The 19,170-nt window shown below is 38.4% G+C and overlaps 1 protein-coding gene across 2 annotated transcripts in view; it reads left to right on the forward strand.

The window, feature by feature from the left end:
- Positions 1–19,170, forward strand: part of NAV3 (neuron navigator 3) — a 566,743-nt gene that overhangs the window by 292,034 nt on the left and 255,539 nt on the right. The gene's annotated exons all lie outside the window — the stretch shown is intronic.

The following is a 19,170-nucleotide window of genomic DNA, read 5'->3' on the forward strand; positions in this document are numbered from 1 at the left end:
AATGGATGGGTTTTTCCACTGCTTTACTAATCACAATATTCCAGAGGATGTTCAACATATCATTCTAAAAGTTTTTTCTCCTTTGCATAATTTATAGATCAGATTACCTCTTCTGTATAATAGTAGTGCTTTGTCCTTGCCTATGAAAATAGATTGAATAGTTTAAAGAACTTGAAAGTAAAAACAAACTATAAATTCTATAGTTCAGAGGAAAGAACATAGATATGGAAATAGGTAGACTGGTTTCAAATCATGACCCTTCCATTTATTTTTTGACCCCGCTCAAGTTCCTTAATTTCTCAAAGCCACAGGTTGTTGTTGTTGTTTTTTTTTTTTAATCTATAAAATGAGGATAATATTTGCCTTACAGTTTTGTTGAGGATAAATCATATACTAGATAATACAGGCCCTAGCATGTAGCCAGTGCTTAAAATGTGGTTACTGTTATAATTAGATTTATATTTGTAGTTAGAGAATTTTAAAAGCAATTTGACCATTAAAGATGACATACATTTTAAAACAGGAAATAAAATCAATAAATGGCCTGGCTTGTGTGGCTCAGTTGGTTGAGCGTTGTCCCATGTGCCAGGAGGTCACTGGTTCGATTCCCTGTCAGGGTACTTGCCTGGGTTGAGGGCTTGATCCCCAGTAAAGGAGGGGGGGAGGTGCAGGCGGCAGCTGACTGATGTTTCTATCTCTCTCTCTCCATTTCCCTTCCTCTCTCTGAAATAAATAAAAGCTTATTTTTTAAATCAGTAAATGAATCTGAACAATGTAGCTGATAATTTTTCAGGGACATTTTTCTTCCTTGATCTTGCTAAAACATCAGTTCAATTTAGAGAGTCCTGCTTCTGTCCAGATAATGGCTTCATTCCATCCTGGCCAAAGGTGATCACAGTGGATGCTGACAGGAGGAAGGAGCCTAAGAGATGACAGACAGCTCTGAGTCTGTAAAAAGGAGAGAACACTGTGAGGAGATTGTGGCACCACATGCTGGTGCTCAGAGGCCTGGAGAAAAGGCATTCACTCTCTTTTAAGTAGAATTTGTTCTTTACTGGGACATTAGCAGATACATCACATTTTTGCCTTTTGAAATCAGCTTCTGACATGAACATTGCTGCCTTTTGAATGCATCACCCATCCTAGAATATGAGTCAGTGGAAACGGGGAATTTATTTTACAGCTTTCTTGCACAAATAACTTTTCATGCATGCTTTATTTACTGTGGAGTAATCTCTTTCATCTTTATGACTATCACAAATTCTATTGAAATGATTGGACTAGCTTCAGAGTCTACAGTTACAGTGTACATATTGAAAGTCATCACAGTTTACTTTAAACACACAGAAATGTATAAAAATAAGTTTATTGTACATTTCTCCTGGTGGGATAGATATCTTTAGGGACTAAGATATATCAAAATATTTAAGCAATCGTTTAGATGCCTTGCTGCTGTCATTCTTGGGACATCTTTACAATGTTCCTACTATTTTTATTTTAAACTTCTTTTCAGAATAGCACTATTTTACTGTCAAGGCATTTTTAAACTATGGCCCACAGGGAGTTCAGTTAGAGAGGAAATTTGGGGTACTATGTTCAACAGATTGCTAAAGTTACCATAATCTAAAAACTCTTTCTTGCCCATGTCTAAGTTTATGTTTGCCCTGAACTTCAGCCATTTGCGAGTGGCTGGCCTCAGGAAGCATTCAGTCCTCAGATCTGGGAAACCACCCTACCAGCAGTGCCCTCTGCACCTGAAGTGGGTGGTGTAGAAAGTTCTGGCATCCCATCCCAATGACGCCTATAGGAGTATACTGTGCTGAAAGAACTCAGTCTATGCCTTGTCCTCTATGTCCAGAAGGTTCTCCTAAATTCAGAGAGAAAATGTGCACCCCAAGAAGCTCATGATGTGTCTCCAAAGACATTTTGCTTGAAAGCTGAAGCATGGAAGGAAACAATAAAGCAGAGGGAATGAGAGGGCTAGATACTGTGGTCGTATGGATGCTAATCAGTAGAAACTCCAACAGAAGAGCCGAGTTGGGAAACCCCAAACCTTCTGTATTTGAGAAAGAAGTGAAGGGCCATATTTTTATACTCTTACCCACCTGTCATATAATACCTAGCAGGTAGTTTGGGTGTAGTAAAATGATTCTGACTTGCCCTAACCAGTTTGGCTCAGTGGCTAGAGCGTCAGCCTGCGGACTCAAGGGTCCCCCAGGTTCAATTCCAGTCAGGGGCATGTACCTTGGTTGCGGGCACATCCCCAGTAGGGGGTGTGCAGGAGGCAGCTGATCGATGTTTCTCTCTCATTTATGTTTCTAACTCTCTATCCCTCTCCCTTCCTCTCTGTAAAAAATCAATAAAATATATTAAAAAAATGATTCTGACTTAATGAAAGAATGAGTACCCATAAGTCAGTGCTATCATTTCAACTAAACATTAGCTGTAGAAGAACTAAGTCGGAAAGTGTCTGGGGAGAAAGCAAAGAGCCATCTGGATGAGAAAAGTGATCAGGTGCCTGGAGATGTCATGGCAGAAAAAAAGAACACCATAAACAGGTTATGTGTTCTAGAATTCCCTTGAGAAAACAGAATTAGAATCTGGCATTTTTATAAAATGGATCTGGATTTTTTGACTAGTGAGAGCATGAAACTTCCACTAACATAATTTATAAAACTTGTTTTCTCATGCCAGAATTGTTACAGATTTTTACTCTCATTCTTGCGTCTGTGTTTCTGTTAACAGGTCAACTAATAAGGACAGATTATAGGATAGTTTGGTTTATTATCAATTTAGATTTAAAGAATTGCATCCCTCCTGGGTTGTTTCCACAATAGCTTGGCAAATGATTATCCATTCTATGTACAAAAACACCTGTCATTCTAGCAATGCTCTTCTAATTTTTTTACATAAAAAACTAGAGGCCCAGTGCACAAAATTCAGGCATGGGTGGGGGGGATCCCCTCAGCCCAGCCTGCACCCTCTCCAATCTGGGACCCAATGGGGTATGTCTGACTCGGGCCTAAACCAGCAGTTGGATATCCCTCTCACAATCCGAGACCACTCGCTCCTAACTGCTCACCTGCCTGCCTACCTGATCGCCCCTACTGGCCCCCCTGCCAGCCTGATCACCCCTAACCGCCTCTGTCTGCTGGCCTGGTTGCCCCCAACTGCCCCCCACCCCGCCAGCATGATCGCCCCTTACTGCACCCCTGCCGGCCTGGTCACCCCTCACAGCCTGCTGCTCAGTCGTTTGGTTGTCCCTCACTAACCCCCGGCTGGTCTGGTCGCCCCATGCAGCCTGCTGCTCAGTTGTTTGGTCATCCCTCACTGCCCCCCTGCAGGCCTTGTCACCCCACTCAGCCTGTTCAGTCGTCCGTTTGGTTGTGATGGCCCCTGGCTCTTTATATATATAGATATCTATAGACTGATATAAAAGAGCAAATATCTTCTCATCAGGGTTGGTCAAAAATCAGTCTTCAAGATTTAAGCAATGTATCTGAAATTAAAAGTATTTATAATATCCTCTGTTTCCATTACAAAATGTATTGATTTTAATATAAAAATAATGTTGTAAGTTATTTGTCATTAAAGTTGATTTCCATAGAAGATGGAACATGTTATTCAAAAAGTGTCTATGGTACTGATCACACCTTTCATAACTCAGGGGTGTTCATACCTCCATTTCAGAAATGCAGGCTTTGAAATCAGGAAGTTCCATGTTTAAATTGAGACTCTGCCTCTTACTTGCTGTATTATTCTGTAAAAGTAACTTAACCTTAGCAAGACTTGTTTTTTATCAGTTAAAAGGGAATGATGCTTCATTGAGTATATGCCATCCATTCATTGAAGCAATGTAATGAAAATTGCCTGGAATGTAGTACCATCAGGGATTGTATTGTATACCCCCAAAAGAGATGTTGAACGTCCTCACCTAGTGTACCCGTGAAGGTGACCTTATTTGAAGGAGGGCTTTTGTCTATATAATTGAGTTAAAATGAGACTATATGGGGTTGGGGTGGGCTTTAATCTAATGACTGGTGCCCTTTTGAGAAGGGGGAAATTTGGATCCAGACACACAGGGAAAACACCAGGTGGCCATGGAGGCAGAGAATGGAGCGATGAGTCTACAAGCCAAGCAATGCCTAATACTGCATTACAGTGTTATCATATTGATTTAAATTGTGTTTCTGCCCAGCCAGTGTGGCACACTGGTTAAGCATCGGCCCATGAACCAGGTTCAGGATCATGCCCAGGTTTAGTGCTCGATCCCCAGTGAGGAGTGTGCAGGAGGCAGCCAATCAGTGATTCTCTCTCATCATTGAGATTTCTCTCCCTTTCCCTTCCTCTTTCTGAAATCAATAAAACATATTTTTTTAAAAATAAAAATAATAAATTGACTTGTTCCTAGTAAACAAAACCTGATGGATAGAAACATCTTTTAATTTGTAAATGTTCACAAATCAATTGTTAGGTAATTCACACTAGAATTTTTCCATAAATCAGCATCAAACTTGTGATTTGCAAATACACATTTCCCCCAATTTGGAAAAATAGATTAATCTCTATTTCTTAAATGTGCATAATTATTCTTCTTCTATGATTATTTCTGTAGTTCTCAAAACATACATTTTTTCAGAACATTGGTAAATATGTAATATATACTTGAAGATTTTTGTTATGTTTAAAGTGTCTAGATAACTTTTACTGTATTCTCTTTTATCTTCAGCTATTTAAGAATCCTTAATGTTTTCCATTTCTAGGTTACTGTTATATCTGAATCACTCTGTTGTTAAAGTAACTTCTAAAGTCCATTTATGACATGAAAAAGTAGAGGGGGGGAAAAAACCTGAAATAGCTTAACTGACTGCAAAACATGTTATTTATGGTTATGTGTCATATACAGTATATACTTTTAATTACTATGTCATGTACACAGCAATTCTTATACCCAGAGGAGGACCACTTAGCTAGACTAAAGGAAGAATCAAAGGAAAGTCCAAATGCATATATCCAATAGTAGTCAACTCACAATGGTGACTGAGGTATGGGTAGAACATTCTAAACAGTTCATGTAGCACTGACTTCATTTAATAAGCCACTATAAAGCATTATGTTTTAGCAATAAGAATTAAGGTTGCCTTATTTAATTGATTTCTTTAGTTGGGATGGTTTGACTTAGAGAGGTTGTATAGGGTGTCCAAAAATTCACACAAGATTTGAATTTTGCATGAGCATTAACAACAACAACAACAACAAAAATAAAAGCCTAATTTTACTTGGTTTATTGAATCAGATTCTAATATCTGTTGCCCTTTGATTTCAATCCCTTCAATTTGATAAGCATTACCAAGTACCTATTATGTCCCAGGAGCAAGGACAATGAAGACCAATGAAGACCACGGCTTTGCGTATGTGCCAGCAAAGCCGTGAAGGCCATTTACCCGATGTGCTATTCCAAACATAACCCTATACTGTATACTTTATGAATCAATAAAAAATTTACAATTTTTAAGTATAAACCTGTGTTTTATATCAAAATTACTTCTTGCGTGAATTTTGGGACACCCTATAGTTTGGAAGACTGGACTCTGAGTTCATGGAATATATGTGTGAATGACGACAATACCATGTATTCCCAGCTAAGGGGCTGAAAGCACCCTGGCCAGCATGCTCAGTTAGTTAAGCATCGTCCCAAGCACCAAAGGGTCTCTGGTTTGATTCCCTGGGTTCAGTCCCTGGTGGGAGATCAATTTGGTATTTCTCTCTCACATCACTATTTCTCTCTCCTTCCCTCTCTCTTCTCCTCTCTCTAAAATCAATAAAATCATATCATTTTAAAGAGGCTGGAAGCAAAATAGGGCTTGAGTGTTTTTACCCCTTTTCACTTATTTTAAGTTCTATATTTAGAATATAACTGATTAAAATGTTTAATGTTTACACAATTCTTAGTTTATGTTGTGCTTCATACTTTTTACAGAGGATTTTCTTAAGTATGATGCTTTAGTTATGTGCCTCCTCTTCTTTCTGTCTATTGAACATATTCCTTTCAGCCTGATGTGGATCTTGAATTTCTCATGAGGCTTTTTTTTCCGCACTGCATTTAGTGTATAATATTGATTCATTGAATGTTGACTTAAAAAAAACACTCTTTGGGGGTCTTAATCATATCCAGAGCAGGAGCCCCCATTCACCTCTGAGCCATGACATTTTAAGGAAGCCAGCTTGATGTTTTATGATGCTCTGCTTTTAATTGAATGAAAATTTCAGCAGATGTTTAGCTGGTTAATGCTTCCCATAATTTTTACATTTTGTATCTATGCCAACTTTTTAAACTGCTTCAAGAGAGAACCGTCTAATCTCTTCTGCAGACTAATACTTATTAGTGATATTGGCATATGAAGAGATCATGCTTTTGCTTCACTATCAGGAGCTTCAGTCATCTATTCACCCATCGAGCAGTCAATCCATCAGTCGCTCGAGAAGGTGTAAGATATCGGTGGAGGTACGCAGATGATTTATGTCACTTGTACTGCAGCTGGCCTCTGAGTCTAGCAGTTACTTTGATATCGTAGGGAAGGCTGTTCTCTCGTGTTTCCCTGCAGATGTTTGTGTGTCATGAAATTGTAAGATAAATGATTATGATTTCATCTAAATATCACACTTGAAGGGCAACCTCTTGTTTGGGGGATTCCATTAAAGTAAATTATGGACACAGGCATGGATTACATTCTCTTAAAGGGTTTGCTAGTGCCCTGTGGGATAAACCATATGTCTTGCTTTTTTCTCTTGCATGAATATGGAGTGACAATCCATGGGTATTGCCTAGTCTGTTGCAGTGAAAGTTGAATAGCTTGTAAAAAGCAATTTTCAGATAGGTTATCCTTTAGAACACAAACATCTTAAACTCAAAATAATAAACGAAAACTCGTTACTGGGTTAAAAAAATACATAGGTGCTTTTTTCTTGGTTTTATGATCTGGTATTTTCATTGTATGCCTAACGCCTGGGTTGCAGCATGCATATTATTTACAAAATGATCATTTAACTTGCTTTTAAAAATCCAAGCCAAATACACAGCTCATTGATTTCTGAAGAACATACAGTTTAGTTATGTAAAGTATGTTTCAGAGGGAGATATATTCCATCTTTTTTATTCCAGCTGTCAGAACCTCAGAAACTCCCTAGCAAAATCTCAATGTCTTCCTTCATGCCTCCCCCCCCCCCCCCCCGCTCTTCCTGAGCTCTGCAGAAACTTCTCCACCCTGGATTTACTTCCTGACCAGCTGCACATTTTCCTTGACTTCTGCCTCCTCCCAGAGTCAAGTGGCCTAATTTCAACATGTAATCAATTTTTTCAAATACAATTGTGGACCCACCCTACATCGTCACACCACCTATATGTTATGCAGAGGTTGCATCAATAGTAGCCATTTGTGTGAATAATGAAATCAGACCTGCCATTTATGCAGCACAGAAACACTCCTCCTGGCGTTGCACAAAGCTGTGCCGTTTGTTTAGGGCTTCTCTGAAATTTCCCCTCGGACGGCCCTCTGGAGATTTGTCAAATAAATAACAGATGCAGAGATTATCAGTTACTGTTGAATGTTTGACAAAAACAGAAATGCAAGCCAGGGATTTCCCACTGGGTCTCTTCATGTTAAAAGAACAAAAAGGTCTTCCAGCCAGAATCCAGTAATACAATTGGGTAGTGTATTCTTTGCATCTCTTTATGGAATCTTTGCCATTTTATATCTGCAAAATGTTCACAGGATCAGGAGGGTGGATTCTCTGTCATCTCTGAAGGTAATCATTTTATCTCAGAAAAAGAATGAAATTGACTGCCATACTATCTTCTTTCATAGAGGTGTAAAGATAAGGAACTTGTAAATTGGCTATATGCACTCATTCATTTCTCTTTCATTCATTTTATCCCATCAATATTTATTGAGCATTTTGTATGGGCTAGACCTTGTCCAAGCCACTGGAGATATAGCAATGAACAAGACAGAGTGCTGCATGTCATGAAGCTTCCATGCTAATGAGGGGGTGGAGATAACTGGGAGAGGAATCTGAAGTATATCAGGTGCAGATAATAAGGTGAAGAAAATAAAGCAACATATGGCTTTAGACAGTGATAGAATTGCAATGAGGAGAGAGTATTTTAACAAGAAATTAAGGAAGGCCTCTCTGAGATGGTGATGTTTGAGCAGAGACATGAATGGAATGGCTAATTGAATGAGTGAATGGTTAAGTGAAGAAATTAGCGATGGAAGAACATTATAAGCCAGTGGTTCTCAACCTGTGGGTCGCGACGCCTTTGGGGGTCGAACGACCCTTTCACAGGGGTCGCCTAAGACCATCGGAAAACACATATATAATTACATATTTTTTTGTGATTAATCAATATGCTTTAATTATGTTCAATTTGTAACAACGAAATTGGGGGTCACCACAACATGAGGAACTATATTAAAGGGTCGCGGCATTAGGAAAGTTGAGAACCACTGTTATAAGCAAAGGGAACAGTGAATGCCATGCCCTGAAGCTGGACTGGAGTTACATGAGATGGAAATTATACCCTTTGTTTTAATGCTGAAATTAAAGGACTAGTTGGTGTTTAAAAATCATTAGATAATATGTACACCTGGTTCAATATTTCATTAAGGGAAGAGGGAAAAAGAAATCCAGAGATCAAAGCCCCTTTCTGGTTGCATCTTGTGGGAGTCCAGCTCTTTCAACTAAAAGGTACAGAAGCAAAGAAGGAATGATGAATCCTACTAAACAGAAGAACAGGTGGTGGAGAGATTATATTAGAAACAGAGTCAAGGCTATCTGCATTAGTTGAAATAGGGGAAAGGCAGGTTTTCTACAGTTATCGTGTACATTGTAACAAAATTCTAATGTACAAAATCTATCTGATATCTTTTTTTCTGTTGTATTAAAAGGTATTTTATGTGTGAATGCTTTGCGGGCACGGGTTAGCATTTTATGTAGTGTGTGCAGCTCCTCTGTGTTCTCAGATTCTGCCAGTTCTAGCTCCCATCTCTTCAGTCCAGCTTCTAGAACTCAGCCATACCACACCCCTTTCCCTTCCTGCCACAGAGGCAACAGTGGTGGCTTCGTGCTCTTGCTAAAATCTGGGTTAAACTTTCCTGTTTGTTTTCGTGGCTGTTCCATCATTTAAATCAATGGTCACAAATAAACACTTTTTAAAATGTCAGACACCTGGAATGTGTTCTGTTTTCCTGATACAGTGACTTTTTCCATCCAAAGGCAGTGGCCCAGGAGGTCCTCTGGGTTGATAGTTTATATTCTTAAGGGGGAAATAGCATTTAGGAAATGGAATGACATTTAAGAAAACTTTCACCTGCACAGAATCAGCAGCATTGTTTTCTAATAGGAGGATTAGCAAACTAAAGGAAGCCCACATTGAATTAATCAAAATCAAGCCTTAGCACTTACATTTATACCCAAAGATCCGTATTCTGCCATCTGTCCTTCTGTATGGGAAGGCCAGTTGTGATATTTCTCTCTCCTCTCTTTGGATCCCCCGGGATTCTGTTGATGGCATTATTAGAGCTCTTTCCCATTGAAATACGTGCAACACCTCTTTGTGATCTGTCCTTTGGGCAAGTTTTGATGGTCAAGGCTACTTTCTTGTAGGAACTGTATTAGCTTGCTTATTCCATCTCCATTCTGTTAGCCAGGGATCCACAAACAGAAACCATTTGGCTGAGTATGGTTACATTCTATACTATGGGTACCTTTGCTGCCAGCTAGTCTAGTCCAGAGCTGTTAGCTATGATTTTATTAGCACATCCCTACCTATTTTAAGTTATTTTAAAATGTATCAAGTAGCTTTTGCTACAAAAACAACCCAAAACTCCATATTGTAAAACAACAACCATTTCTTTGGTTCACAGCTCTGTGGGTTGGCTCATCAGGGCAGTTCATCTCTCTCTATGGGCCCACCCATGTTTGTGGTAGCAGCTAGTCAGCTCTGAGTGTTCCTGAGGGTTGCATGGCTCTCGGCAAGCTGGTGTATGATGGCCTCATCTGATAGAGCTGGGATGACTGGGCTTCTCACCACATGGCCTTGCCTCGTCTAACAGACTAATCTGGCTTGTTCACATGGAAGCTTAGAGTTCCAAGAGCAGCATGCAGGCAAGAGTCACAGTGCAAGGGCTTTTCCAGGTTACACAGGAAAGTCAGACAAATAGATTCTGTATTGTGATGGGAAGAGTGGACAGTTGTGACCATTATCACAACAACCACAAAAAGTATATGCAACTGCCTAGGTCAGTGGTCAGCAAACTCATTAGTCAACAGAGCCAAATATCAACAGTACAACGATTGAAATTTCTTTTGAGAGCCAAATTTTTTAAACTTAAACTATATAGGTAGGTCCATTATTAACTTAATTAGGGTACTCCTAAGCTGGCCTTTGCTAAAAACGTCCTCACTCTGATTGAGGTATGTTCGCTGAGGTCGGCCCCTTCCAACTCTCCCATCCACACTCGTCTTGTATACTTGTTTCGTCTGTCTCCTTTCGTTCATCCTCTCTATATGTCCAAACCATCTCAACATACCTTTCTCAGTCCTCGACACTACATCTTCTTTCACTCCACAACGTTCCCTACAATTAACTCAATAAACTTTACTTAAAGTTTTAAGTCAACTACGCACTCTATGTGCGCGCCCGCACGTGGTATTTTGTGGAAGAGCCACACTCAAGGGGCCAAAGAGCCGCATGTGGCTCGTGAGCCGTGGTTTGCCGACCACTGGCCTAGGTAATACATTCCAGGAAGCGTAAAGAAAGAACCAGAGAGCTGGTTTGAAGGAACTATAAAAGAATATTTCCAAAGACAAGATAGAGGAAGAATTGGAATCTGTAGTGATTGAACAAGGGAGAGAAACTTAGGTTTGAAGTGAGTATGAATATCACAGAAGGACAACAAACAAAACAAATATTTGGTGTCAATGGGCAAAAAGAAACGGGTGAGTGGAGAGTACGCAATGAATCATGGATTAGTCTGAGAGAGGGTCAAAGTATGGTCAGAGAGTTTTTTTAGCATCAAGCTAAATCTTGACCAGGCATCCACATGAACTGAAACATTGGTCAGACCAAATAAAGTAAACAAACCTGAATTAGTATGTTTAGAACTTACTTATTAGAAGGCACACATGAGTGTTATTAAATTAGACTTCAACTGTTGGGGGCCAGCTTCACTTCTAAAAATGCTCATGCAGCACTATTGTAACTCTGTATAAGTGGGAGTGGCCATAGCAGGAGCATGTCATGTCAAATTACGTCATTGCTTTATGCCTTACTTCTGAACCCCATGTTTCACCAAAATACATAATTAAGAAAAATATTCCAAGTCAGTAATCAAGTTGGTTCTTAAATTTAAATGTGTTACCTAGCAACTACTGAAGGACATCTCTTTCAAGGCAAAATAAATTGTATTAATTTAGAAAACATCTCTTTCCTTATGAGAATAGGCGTGTTTTCATGGAGACAATCTGTATGTACACTCTTCTCAGTGGCAATTATACTCCCTTTGCTTTATATTCATCAGGTCAACAGAATTCTGCCTCTCAAAGGGCCACTGTTTATTCAACTTTATGAAAACCTGTGACCTGGATATTCTGGTGGCCTTTTGTCATTGTTGGGGCTTTGAGATCTGAATTTGAAGGGAACAACCCATGACTTCTATAGAGTACTGAATAGTCATTTATATTGCAGTTTTGGAACTGACACTATAAATATGGCAGGTTTAGAATTTACCACGATTTTAAGCACTACTCATCATATGCATTTACCATTGAGCATAGTATTAGAGCTCAGTGTGTTAGGCATAGTTAATAGTCCAGGCTTAGCCACTTTACTACCTGTGTGATCTTTGGTAACTTTCTTAGTTTCCTTAATGTAAAGAAATAATAATAATAATAACACTTTCTTTAATGTTGTTGTTCTGAGAATTGCATTATTGTACCCTTATAGAACATAGCACAGTGCCTAGCACATGGTGAGAACTCAGTATATTTTATTGTTATTATTACTATGACTCAAGTATATATAATTAACACTCTAAACTCACAATTAATATGTGAATAAAGAATACCATAGTGTGCCCTAGCTAGTTTGGCTCAACGGATAGAACGTCGGGCTATGGACCAAAGGGTCCTGGGTTTGATTCCAGGCAAGGACACATACCTTGGTTGGGCCTCATGCAGGAGGCAACTGATCGATGTGTTTCTCTCACATTGATGTTTCTTTCTCTCTGTCTTTCCCTCTCTCTTCCACTCTCCCTAAAAATCAGTGAAAAAATATCCTTGGGTGAGGATTAACAACAAAAAAGAATACCATGCTTCATATTGTACATAATTTTCTCAGTTATTTTATCCAACTCAGCTTTATCTAACTTTATCACGTTTGTTTGAAAAAAATGGAGTTTGGTTTAAGGATGGTCTAATATTGGACATGAAAATGGAAAAAATAGATTTAAGAAGCATATGATGAAAAACCCCAAAACTGTAAAAGGAATTGAGCCCTAATAGACCTTTTTATTTTTAATTTCATAGGACAAAGAAGTACTTCATTGTGTTTCTCTGGAAACACAATTAATTTGGAATTGTGGAAAATTAGAGTTTTAGAGAAATATATATGGTGAAACTTAGAATTACCTGAAAGACAAGTACAAATACTTGAACTTTTATGTACCAGTACTCAAATACCTTGTAGCTCATGTAGCCAAACATTTGCCGTTTCTTTCCTCTTGATTTGCAAGCATAAATCCAAATGTTAACCAGCATTATTTGTCAGCAAAAGTAAGGCATAGATTTTTTAAATTATATTTGACATGCTTCTTGCTTTGGGAAAGAGAGGAATATCAGAAAATAAAGTGTCATCAATTACTGTTTTCCTGTGAATGGCCTTAAAAGATAACCATTCAGGTTCTTAGGAATGATCTGCCTATATCCTTGTCAAAAAAACAATGATAGGTTGTAGATATTTCTGAGTAGAAAATATTGCTATTTATTGACTTTGAACAAATTGGTAAACTGCTTTGATCCTCAGTTGTCTTCTATGTAAAGTGAATATCACAATGCGCACCCATTCTTAGGGCCCTTAGGAGGGTAAGTGAAATAACACCTATGAAGTGCCCAGCACATGGTAGGGAATATGTTCCTGGGAACGTGGTAATTAGATCAAAGCCCCACCTCTGAATCTTCCTGTCAGTGAACGTGGAATGCAAGAACTTCTGGTCATTTGCTTAAAACAGCAATTTTCAACCTTTTTCATTTCATGGCACACATAAACTAATTACTAAATTCTACAGCACACCAAAAATATATAATTTGTTGATCTGACAAAAAATAGTTATGATTTTGACTCATTCAACCAGATAGCTGTTGTGTTTGCTTTTTTTGACAATCTACAGGAAAACAGGTCAGGGCTCCTGACTAAATAGTCAAGTATTGCATGTTTTAAAAAATTCTGTGGCATACCAATGTGCCGCGGCACAGCAGTCGAAAATCGTTGGCTTAAAGGAAGCTACTACCTGTGCCAGCCCTGAAGACCTCCTTAACTCAGCCATTTGTTCCCCATCACAGTGCCAGAATGGCTGCCCTGGGACAGATCCCTGCCTCTGTGCTTTAAAATCTCTGAGCTGTGAACTAGTGCTTTGCATTCCTTCTCCTAATTGTTTTTCTGGTCACTGGGCTCCTGTGAACACCCTGGTTCTTTTCTGATCTCTTAACCTTTTAATTGCTCACCTACTTCCATCCTTCTGCTTCTGGGAAAATTCCTCATCTGTATTTATTCTGAATTTTGTAGTTCCCATGTGCCCCCCAGTCCTCCCTGTTGTCCTACAAATGTGTTGGCCTCACGTTCTGAACCTGAACAGGCCATTCCAAAGTGTCTTCCCCTTTCAGACCATGTGCCAGTGTTTGCCCTTACCTTTGTCCAGCTTCTCTTGTCCTCTTGACACAGTCCAAAACCCTCTTCCCTGTGAATCTCTCTATTGGGATGACAAATGATAATGAGTGTTCATATTATAGGTTAGAATCCAAAGTCTCACAGCGCCTTTTTTCCCTAGAGTTTTAGACCAAAAAGTGTTTTTAAATGATCCCTATAATTTTCTTAAAATACCTGTAATATAAAGCTTTGAAATAAATTGTAATTATATAAAAAGATCTTACAAAAATATTTATAGAGAAAAATACCTATAAATCTAGATACTCTCATTACAGATACTGTTATATCCTGACTGTGTTTCTAGTATTTTTTATATGCACATTTCAAGATTGTTTTATATTTTCCTTTTTCCATTATACTTTTTCATTTTGCTATATAAGTATAATAATTTATATTTTTCATGGCTACTTAATAGTTCAGAGGATGAATAAACTATATTTAATCATGAGTTCCCTGTTGGGTCATTACATTATTTCTGATGTTTATTTTCTTTAAATATTATAATTAATATTATAAATGACCATTTCTTAGCATGTAAAATGAGTAAGGAACATCATAGGGTTGTATGACAAGCCTAAAGCCATTTTGAGAAATAATAATTAAATTTTTTATTATTCAAAAATTCTACCAACTAGATTATGATAGTGAAGAATTATGAATTTTGAAAACCATTGCTTATGTTTTTATATACTTTAGAAGCCATAACATTTAATTTCATACACACATACACACATAAATGTCACAGCTACACTAGAAAAGATGTACTTGATGGATTCAGAAATTGATCATCTTTCAAAAATTTAAGAATGTATTGTACTGAAATTGCCATAGAAACCATGTCATAAGTGATCATTTTCTTAAACAGTGTACCTAAACCCATTATTATCTCTTCTATACATCATAAAATAGGACTGTGATTATAGTACCTACTCTATTCAACTGAAAAGGAACAAATGAGGTGACCCATTTGTAAACTGTAAAGCAAAATTAGGATATTCAATGTAATTAATATTTAGTCCTGTTTTATCATTTTTATTGAAAAAATCTGAACATAATTTACCAAGTTCCAAGGATCCCAGCTATGGAAATTTGACCAACCTATGTCTACACCCCCACCCTACGACCCGTAGTAACAGATTAAATGGAACCACTGGGAGTCCAACCTCAGAGGTTCAGAAGGAAGTTAATTATTATGAGAAAGAGCTTATAATAAGTATATTAAAATGTATATTCAATGACTTAATGAAACAATTACCAGGAATGAAGAGAAAGTCTTTGGTAAGGATTGTGGGTATAGGGCAGTGGTCTCTGGAAGGGAAACAGGAATATTGGGGATGCCTAGTCCTCTGTTGGACTTGTAATTGAATTCGTGGACATTTAGAAGTTGTTCTGCAGAGTCTTTGGCTCAAGGAGAGTGTCTCTGTAACTCAGGTCAATGCCAGCCTCTAAGAGAACCCCAGGTTTCAGGGGCGCAGCACAGTATTTGTTTGTTTCTCTCACACACAGCCCAAGGCATTTCTTGGTGTTGGATGTAGAGTTGGGATCCTCTGGTTTAGACAGTCACTCAAGAACTCATGCTGATGAAAGGTCTGCCGTTTTCATTATATGGCTACCATGCTCCACCTGGACATGTACTTCCAGCTGCCCTGAGCGTAAAAACGATGGAGAATAGGATTCAAAATAAGGATATTTTATGGAAACAAATTAGCTTCTATGTCTCATTAATGAAATTAAGAAACAAAAAGTGGTTGATCTCATTATGTATGTACAATAGTTATTATTGCATGTTTGGGGCAAATATGTGAACGTAATTCATGGGTAGCATGTTTCATTGATTTTAATAATGATGCCTTATTCTGTATAGAACATCTTGCTTTTGCAAATGTTTTTTATTACAGTTAATCCTCACAATAATCATGTGAGATAGGCTGGAAGATAAGGCTATAATCCCTGCATGAAAGATATGGAAACTCAAGTCTAGTAGTAAGAGATGGGACTGGGAAAGGAGCCCAGATTGTGTGACTTCAGTCTCCACTTCTGAAAATCTTCAAAATTTTCACTATTTTTCCTCAGGGGGTTTGGGAATTAGAGAACAACTACCTCACTGAGATCAACTTCTCTGCTCAGTGAAAAGTTTTATTTCCTGAGTGTTCCATGTTGGATGGATGTTTTAGACCATGTTTCTAACAAGAGGAACTTCAATCACAGGGATAGGTTTATAAGGAAACAGACTGTAAAATTTGGTTTAGAGGTTTGAATTTGAAATATTGGCCAATTTAGAATCTTTGATTTTTATTTGCCACCTTATATTTGTATATAAATACAATATGAGCCCAGGCAGTGTTGCTCAGTGGTTGAGCATGGACCCATGCACCAAGAGGTCACTGGTTTGATTCCCAGTCAGGGCACGTGCAGGGTTTGTGGGCTCAATCTCCAGTAAGGGATGTGTAGGAACATCCAATCGATGTTTCTATCTCTCCCTTCTCCTTCCCTCTCTCTCTAAAACAATGACAAAAACAAAAATATAAAAGCATATTAAATACATAAATAAATTAATAAAATATGAAATCATACAGTCAGCAGTCTGCATTTTTTTCCATTGTTATTTTCTGTTTTACTTAATGTGCAATAACTTATAAGGGATTCAAATGGAATCCTTAGCAATCTAGCAATTGGGGTACATTTAAAATGAAAGGATTTCAGGAAAGAATTTGGAGATTTGTAAGGTGGCTGTTAATATGGTGACTCTGAAGTCTTGGCGTTCTTTTAGCGGTCAAGAGACTATGTGAGCAGTTTTACCTTGCCATGTAACAAAGCTACACAGAAGCAGCCAGAATTGTCTGATGATCTTGGAGTTATGTGGCTCTAGCCCCTACCCGTGGTGGTTTGGAGCTATAGCATGTCACTGGAGAGAAACCACCTGCAGGAAGCTGATAAATAATTGTCTGATTGGAGTATACATTGGATCAACAAAGTGTCCTCAGCAATCTTGCCATGTGACATGTATATGCATAGGTGTGTGGTGTGTGTGTTTTATTATAACTTATGATAGCTTCAAAAATGCCAAATATTTATGAAAATAGGATGTGCTTTAGTGGGAATCAACAAAATCTTCCAGATAGTGTTGTGTTTGCCTAGAATTCATGTAATAAAAAGGAAAGAAATATGGGAAGAAAACAAATATTTTGAAAAGTCTCCCCCCTCCACCCCAAAACTTTACTCCTGCTGCCTGTCACTGGCTAGATGGATGTCTGAGTAGCCCTGGGTGCTACACTTTTATTTCCATTACTTTCACTGCTGCTTTTTAGCACAGCAGGAAGTATGTTCCCTTCAGCTTCCAAGTTCTATGCTTTTAGTCTAAGTAAATGTAAATCACCCCTTGCTCACCACTTTCTAAATAAATACATGATTTTCTGTCTTGAAAAAAACTTTGAAATAAATGCCCAACTTTCATGATTTATTAAATCATTAATAATTTAAAAGGTTAAAAACATCAGAATAGGGCCCTGGCCAGGTAGCTCAGTTGGTTAGAGTGTTGTCTTCATAAGCCAAGGTTGAGGGTTTGATCCCCAGTCAGGGAACACGTAAGAGTCAACCAATGAATGCATAAATTAGTGGAACAACAAATTGATGTCTCTCTCTCTCTCTCTCTCTCTCTCTCTCTCTCTCTCATCTCTCAAACAACAACAACAATGGAACAAATGGTTTGCAAATAGCATTCACAATTAGTATATTGTGGTCTCAGTGGGTTTTTCTTGGTAGAAAGATAAATTTAGTAGGTTACGTTAAATTCTATATAAGCCAACATTCTTTTGTTACCTTTTCCTTACACTGAGATAGCATTCTCTTTACATTGAAGTACAGTCTAAAGTGTTAGCAATACAATCATTTTTATTTGTGAACAGTATTGGTCTATGCCATTAGTTTTTATGCATTAGACACACCAGACTCACCTGGAGGGGGTGCTTGTTAAAGCTCAGATTCCTGGCTCCATCTCCAGAGTTGCTGAGTCAGTAGATCTGGGGTGAGGACTGATAATTTGCATTTCTAAAAAGTTCTCAGATGGCTCAGACATTGTTGGTCCTGGGATCAGACTTTGAGAACCACTGGTTTACAATGAAGTTTCTAGCAGTCATTCTTCACTGCTAATTATTGGTATGTGAGTAAAAATCCAGGTCAGAAACTTAGAAATGAAAATGCTAAGATTTGTACATGTTTATTCTCTCTTTTTTAAAAATTGTTGTTAGTATTGCAGATGTCCCCCAACTTCTGTCCCTATGCCCCCCTCCACCCAGCCCCCACCCCACACCAGACTTTCCCCACACTGTTATCTGTGTTATGCATATATGTCCTTTAGTTAATCCATTCCCATCCTCTTCACCCTCCTCCCCAATTTGTGTTTTGTTAACATTATTTTCTTACACATACTTTCTGCCATATTATTTAGGTTTTGAAGGATGGTTGACAATATTTACCTTAAATTTATCTGCTCTATCTATTAACATCAATTATCAGACTGAGATAAAAAGAAGGTAAAAGAATATCAAGTATGCGTTTGTGTGTGTGTATGTGTTTTGCTTGTTTGTTTTTACCCCTAGAAAATTGTGAGAACAGAAAGTTCTCTTGACTGTTTTCCTAAAATACCTTTTTGGTTCAGTTTAACATGCACATTTTAGTTCATGTTGTCACCTGCATTATTAGAATTTTGCAAGCCTTTAGGATGGATTCCCCATAGAGCACTCTGTAGACACCAGATGTTATAGCAGTCAAATAAAGGATTCCCTCCCACACCCCCCCCCAAGTTTGACATGCATGTGAGAGGCATGGAAATAACTGCAGGAGGCTGGAATTATGGAAGGCTCATAAATGAAACATTTCCTTTTGTGGGGGCTAAGAGTGCAGATTCTGAGCCAGAACATCTGGGTTCCATGCAGCTGTTGTGACCTGGGGAAAATACTTCACCTCCCTATTTCAAGATTCTCATCTCTGAAATGGAATAGTAGTTTCCTCCTCTAAGGGAGCTTTGAGGTTTGAATGAGTTATACCCGTGGTCGGCAAACCGCGGCTCGCGAGCCACATGCGACTCTTTGGGCCGTTGAGTGTGGCTCTTCCACAAAATACCATGTGCGGGTGCGCACATACAGTGCGATTGAAACTTCGTGGCCCATGCGTAGAAGTCAGTATTT

The sequence above is a fragment of the Myotis lucifugus genome, unplaced genomic scaffold, assembly GCF_000147115.1.
Source record: "Myotis lucifugus unplaced genomic scaffold, Myoluc2.0 scaffold_9, whole genome shotgun sequence".
Lineage (NCBI taxonomy): Eukaryota > Metazoa > Chordata > Mammalia > Chiroptera > Vespertilionidae > Myotis > Myotis lucifugus.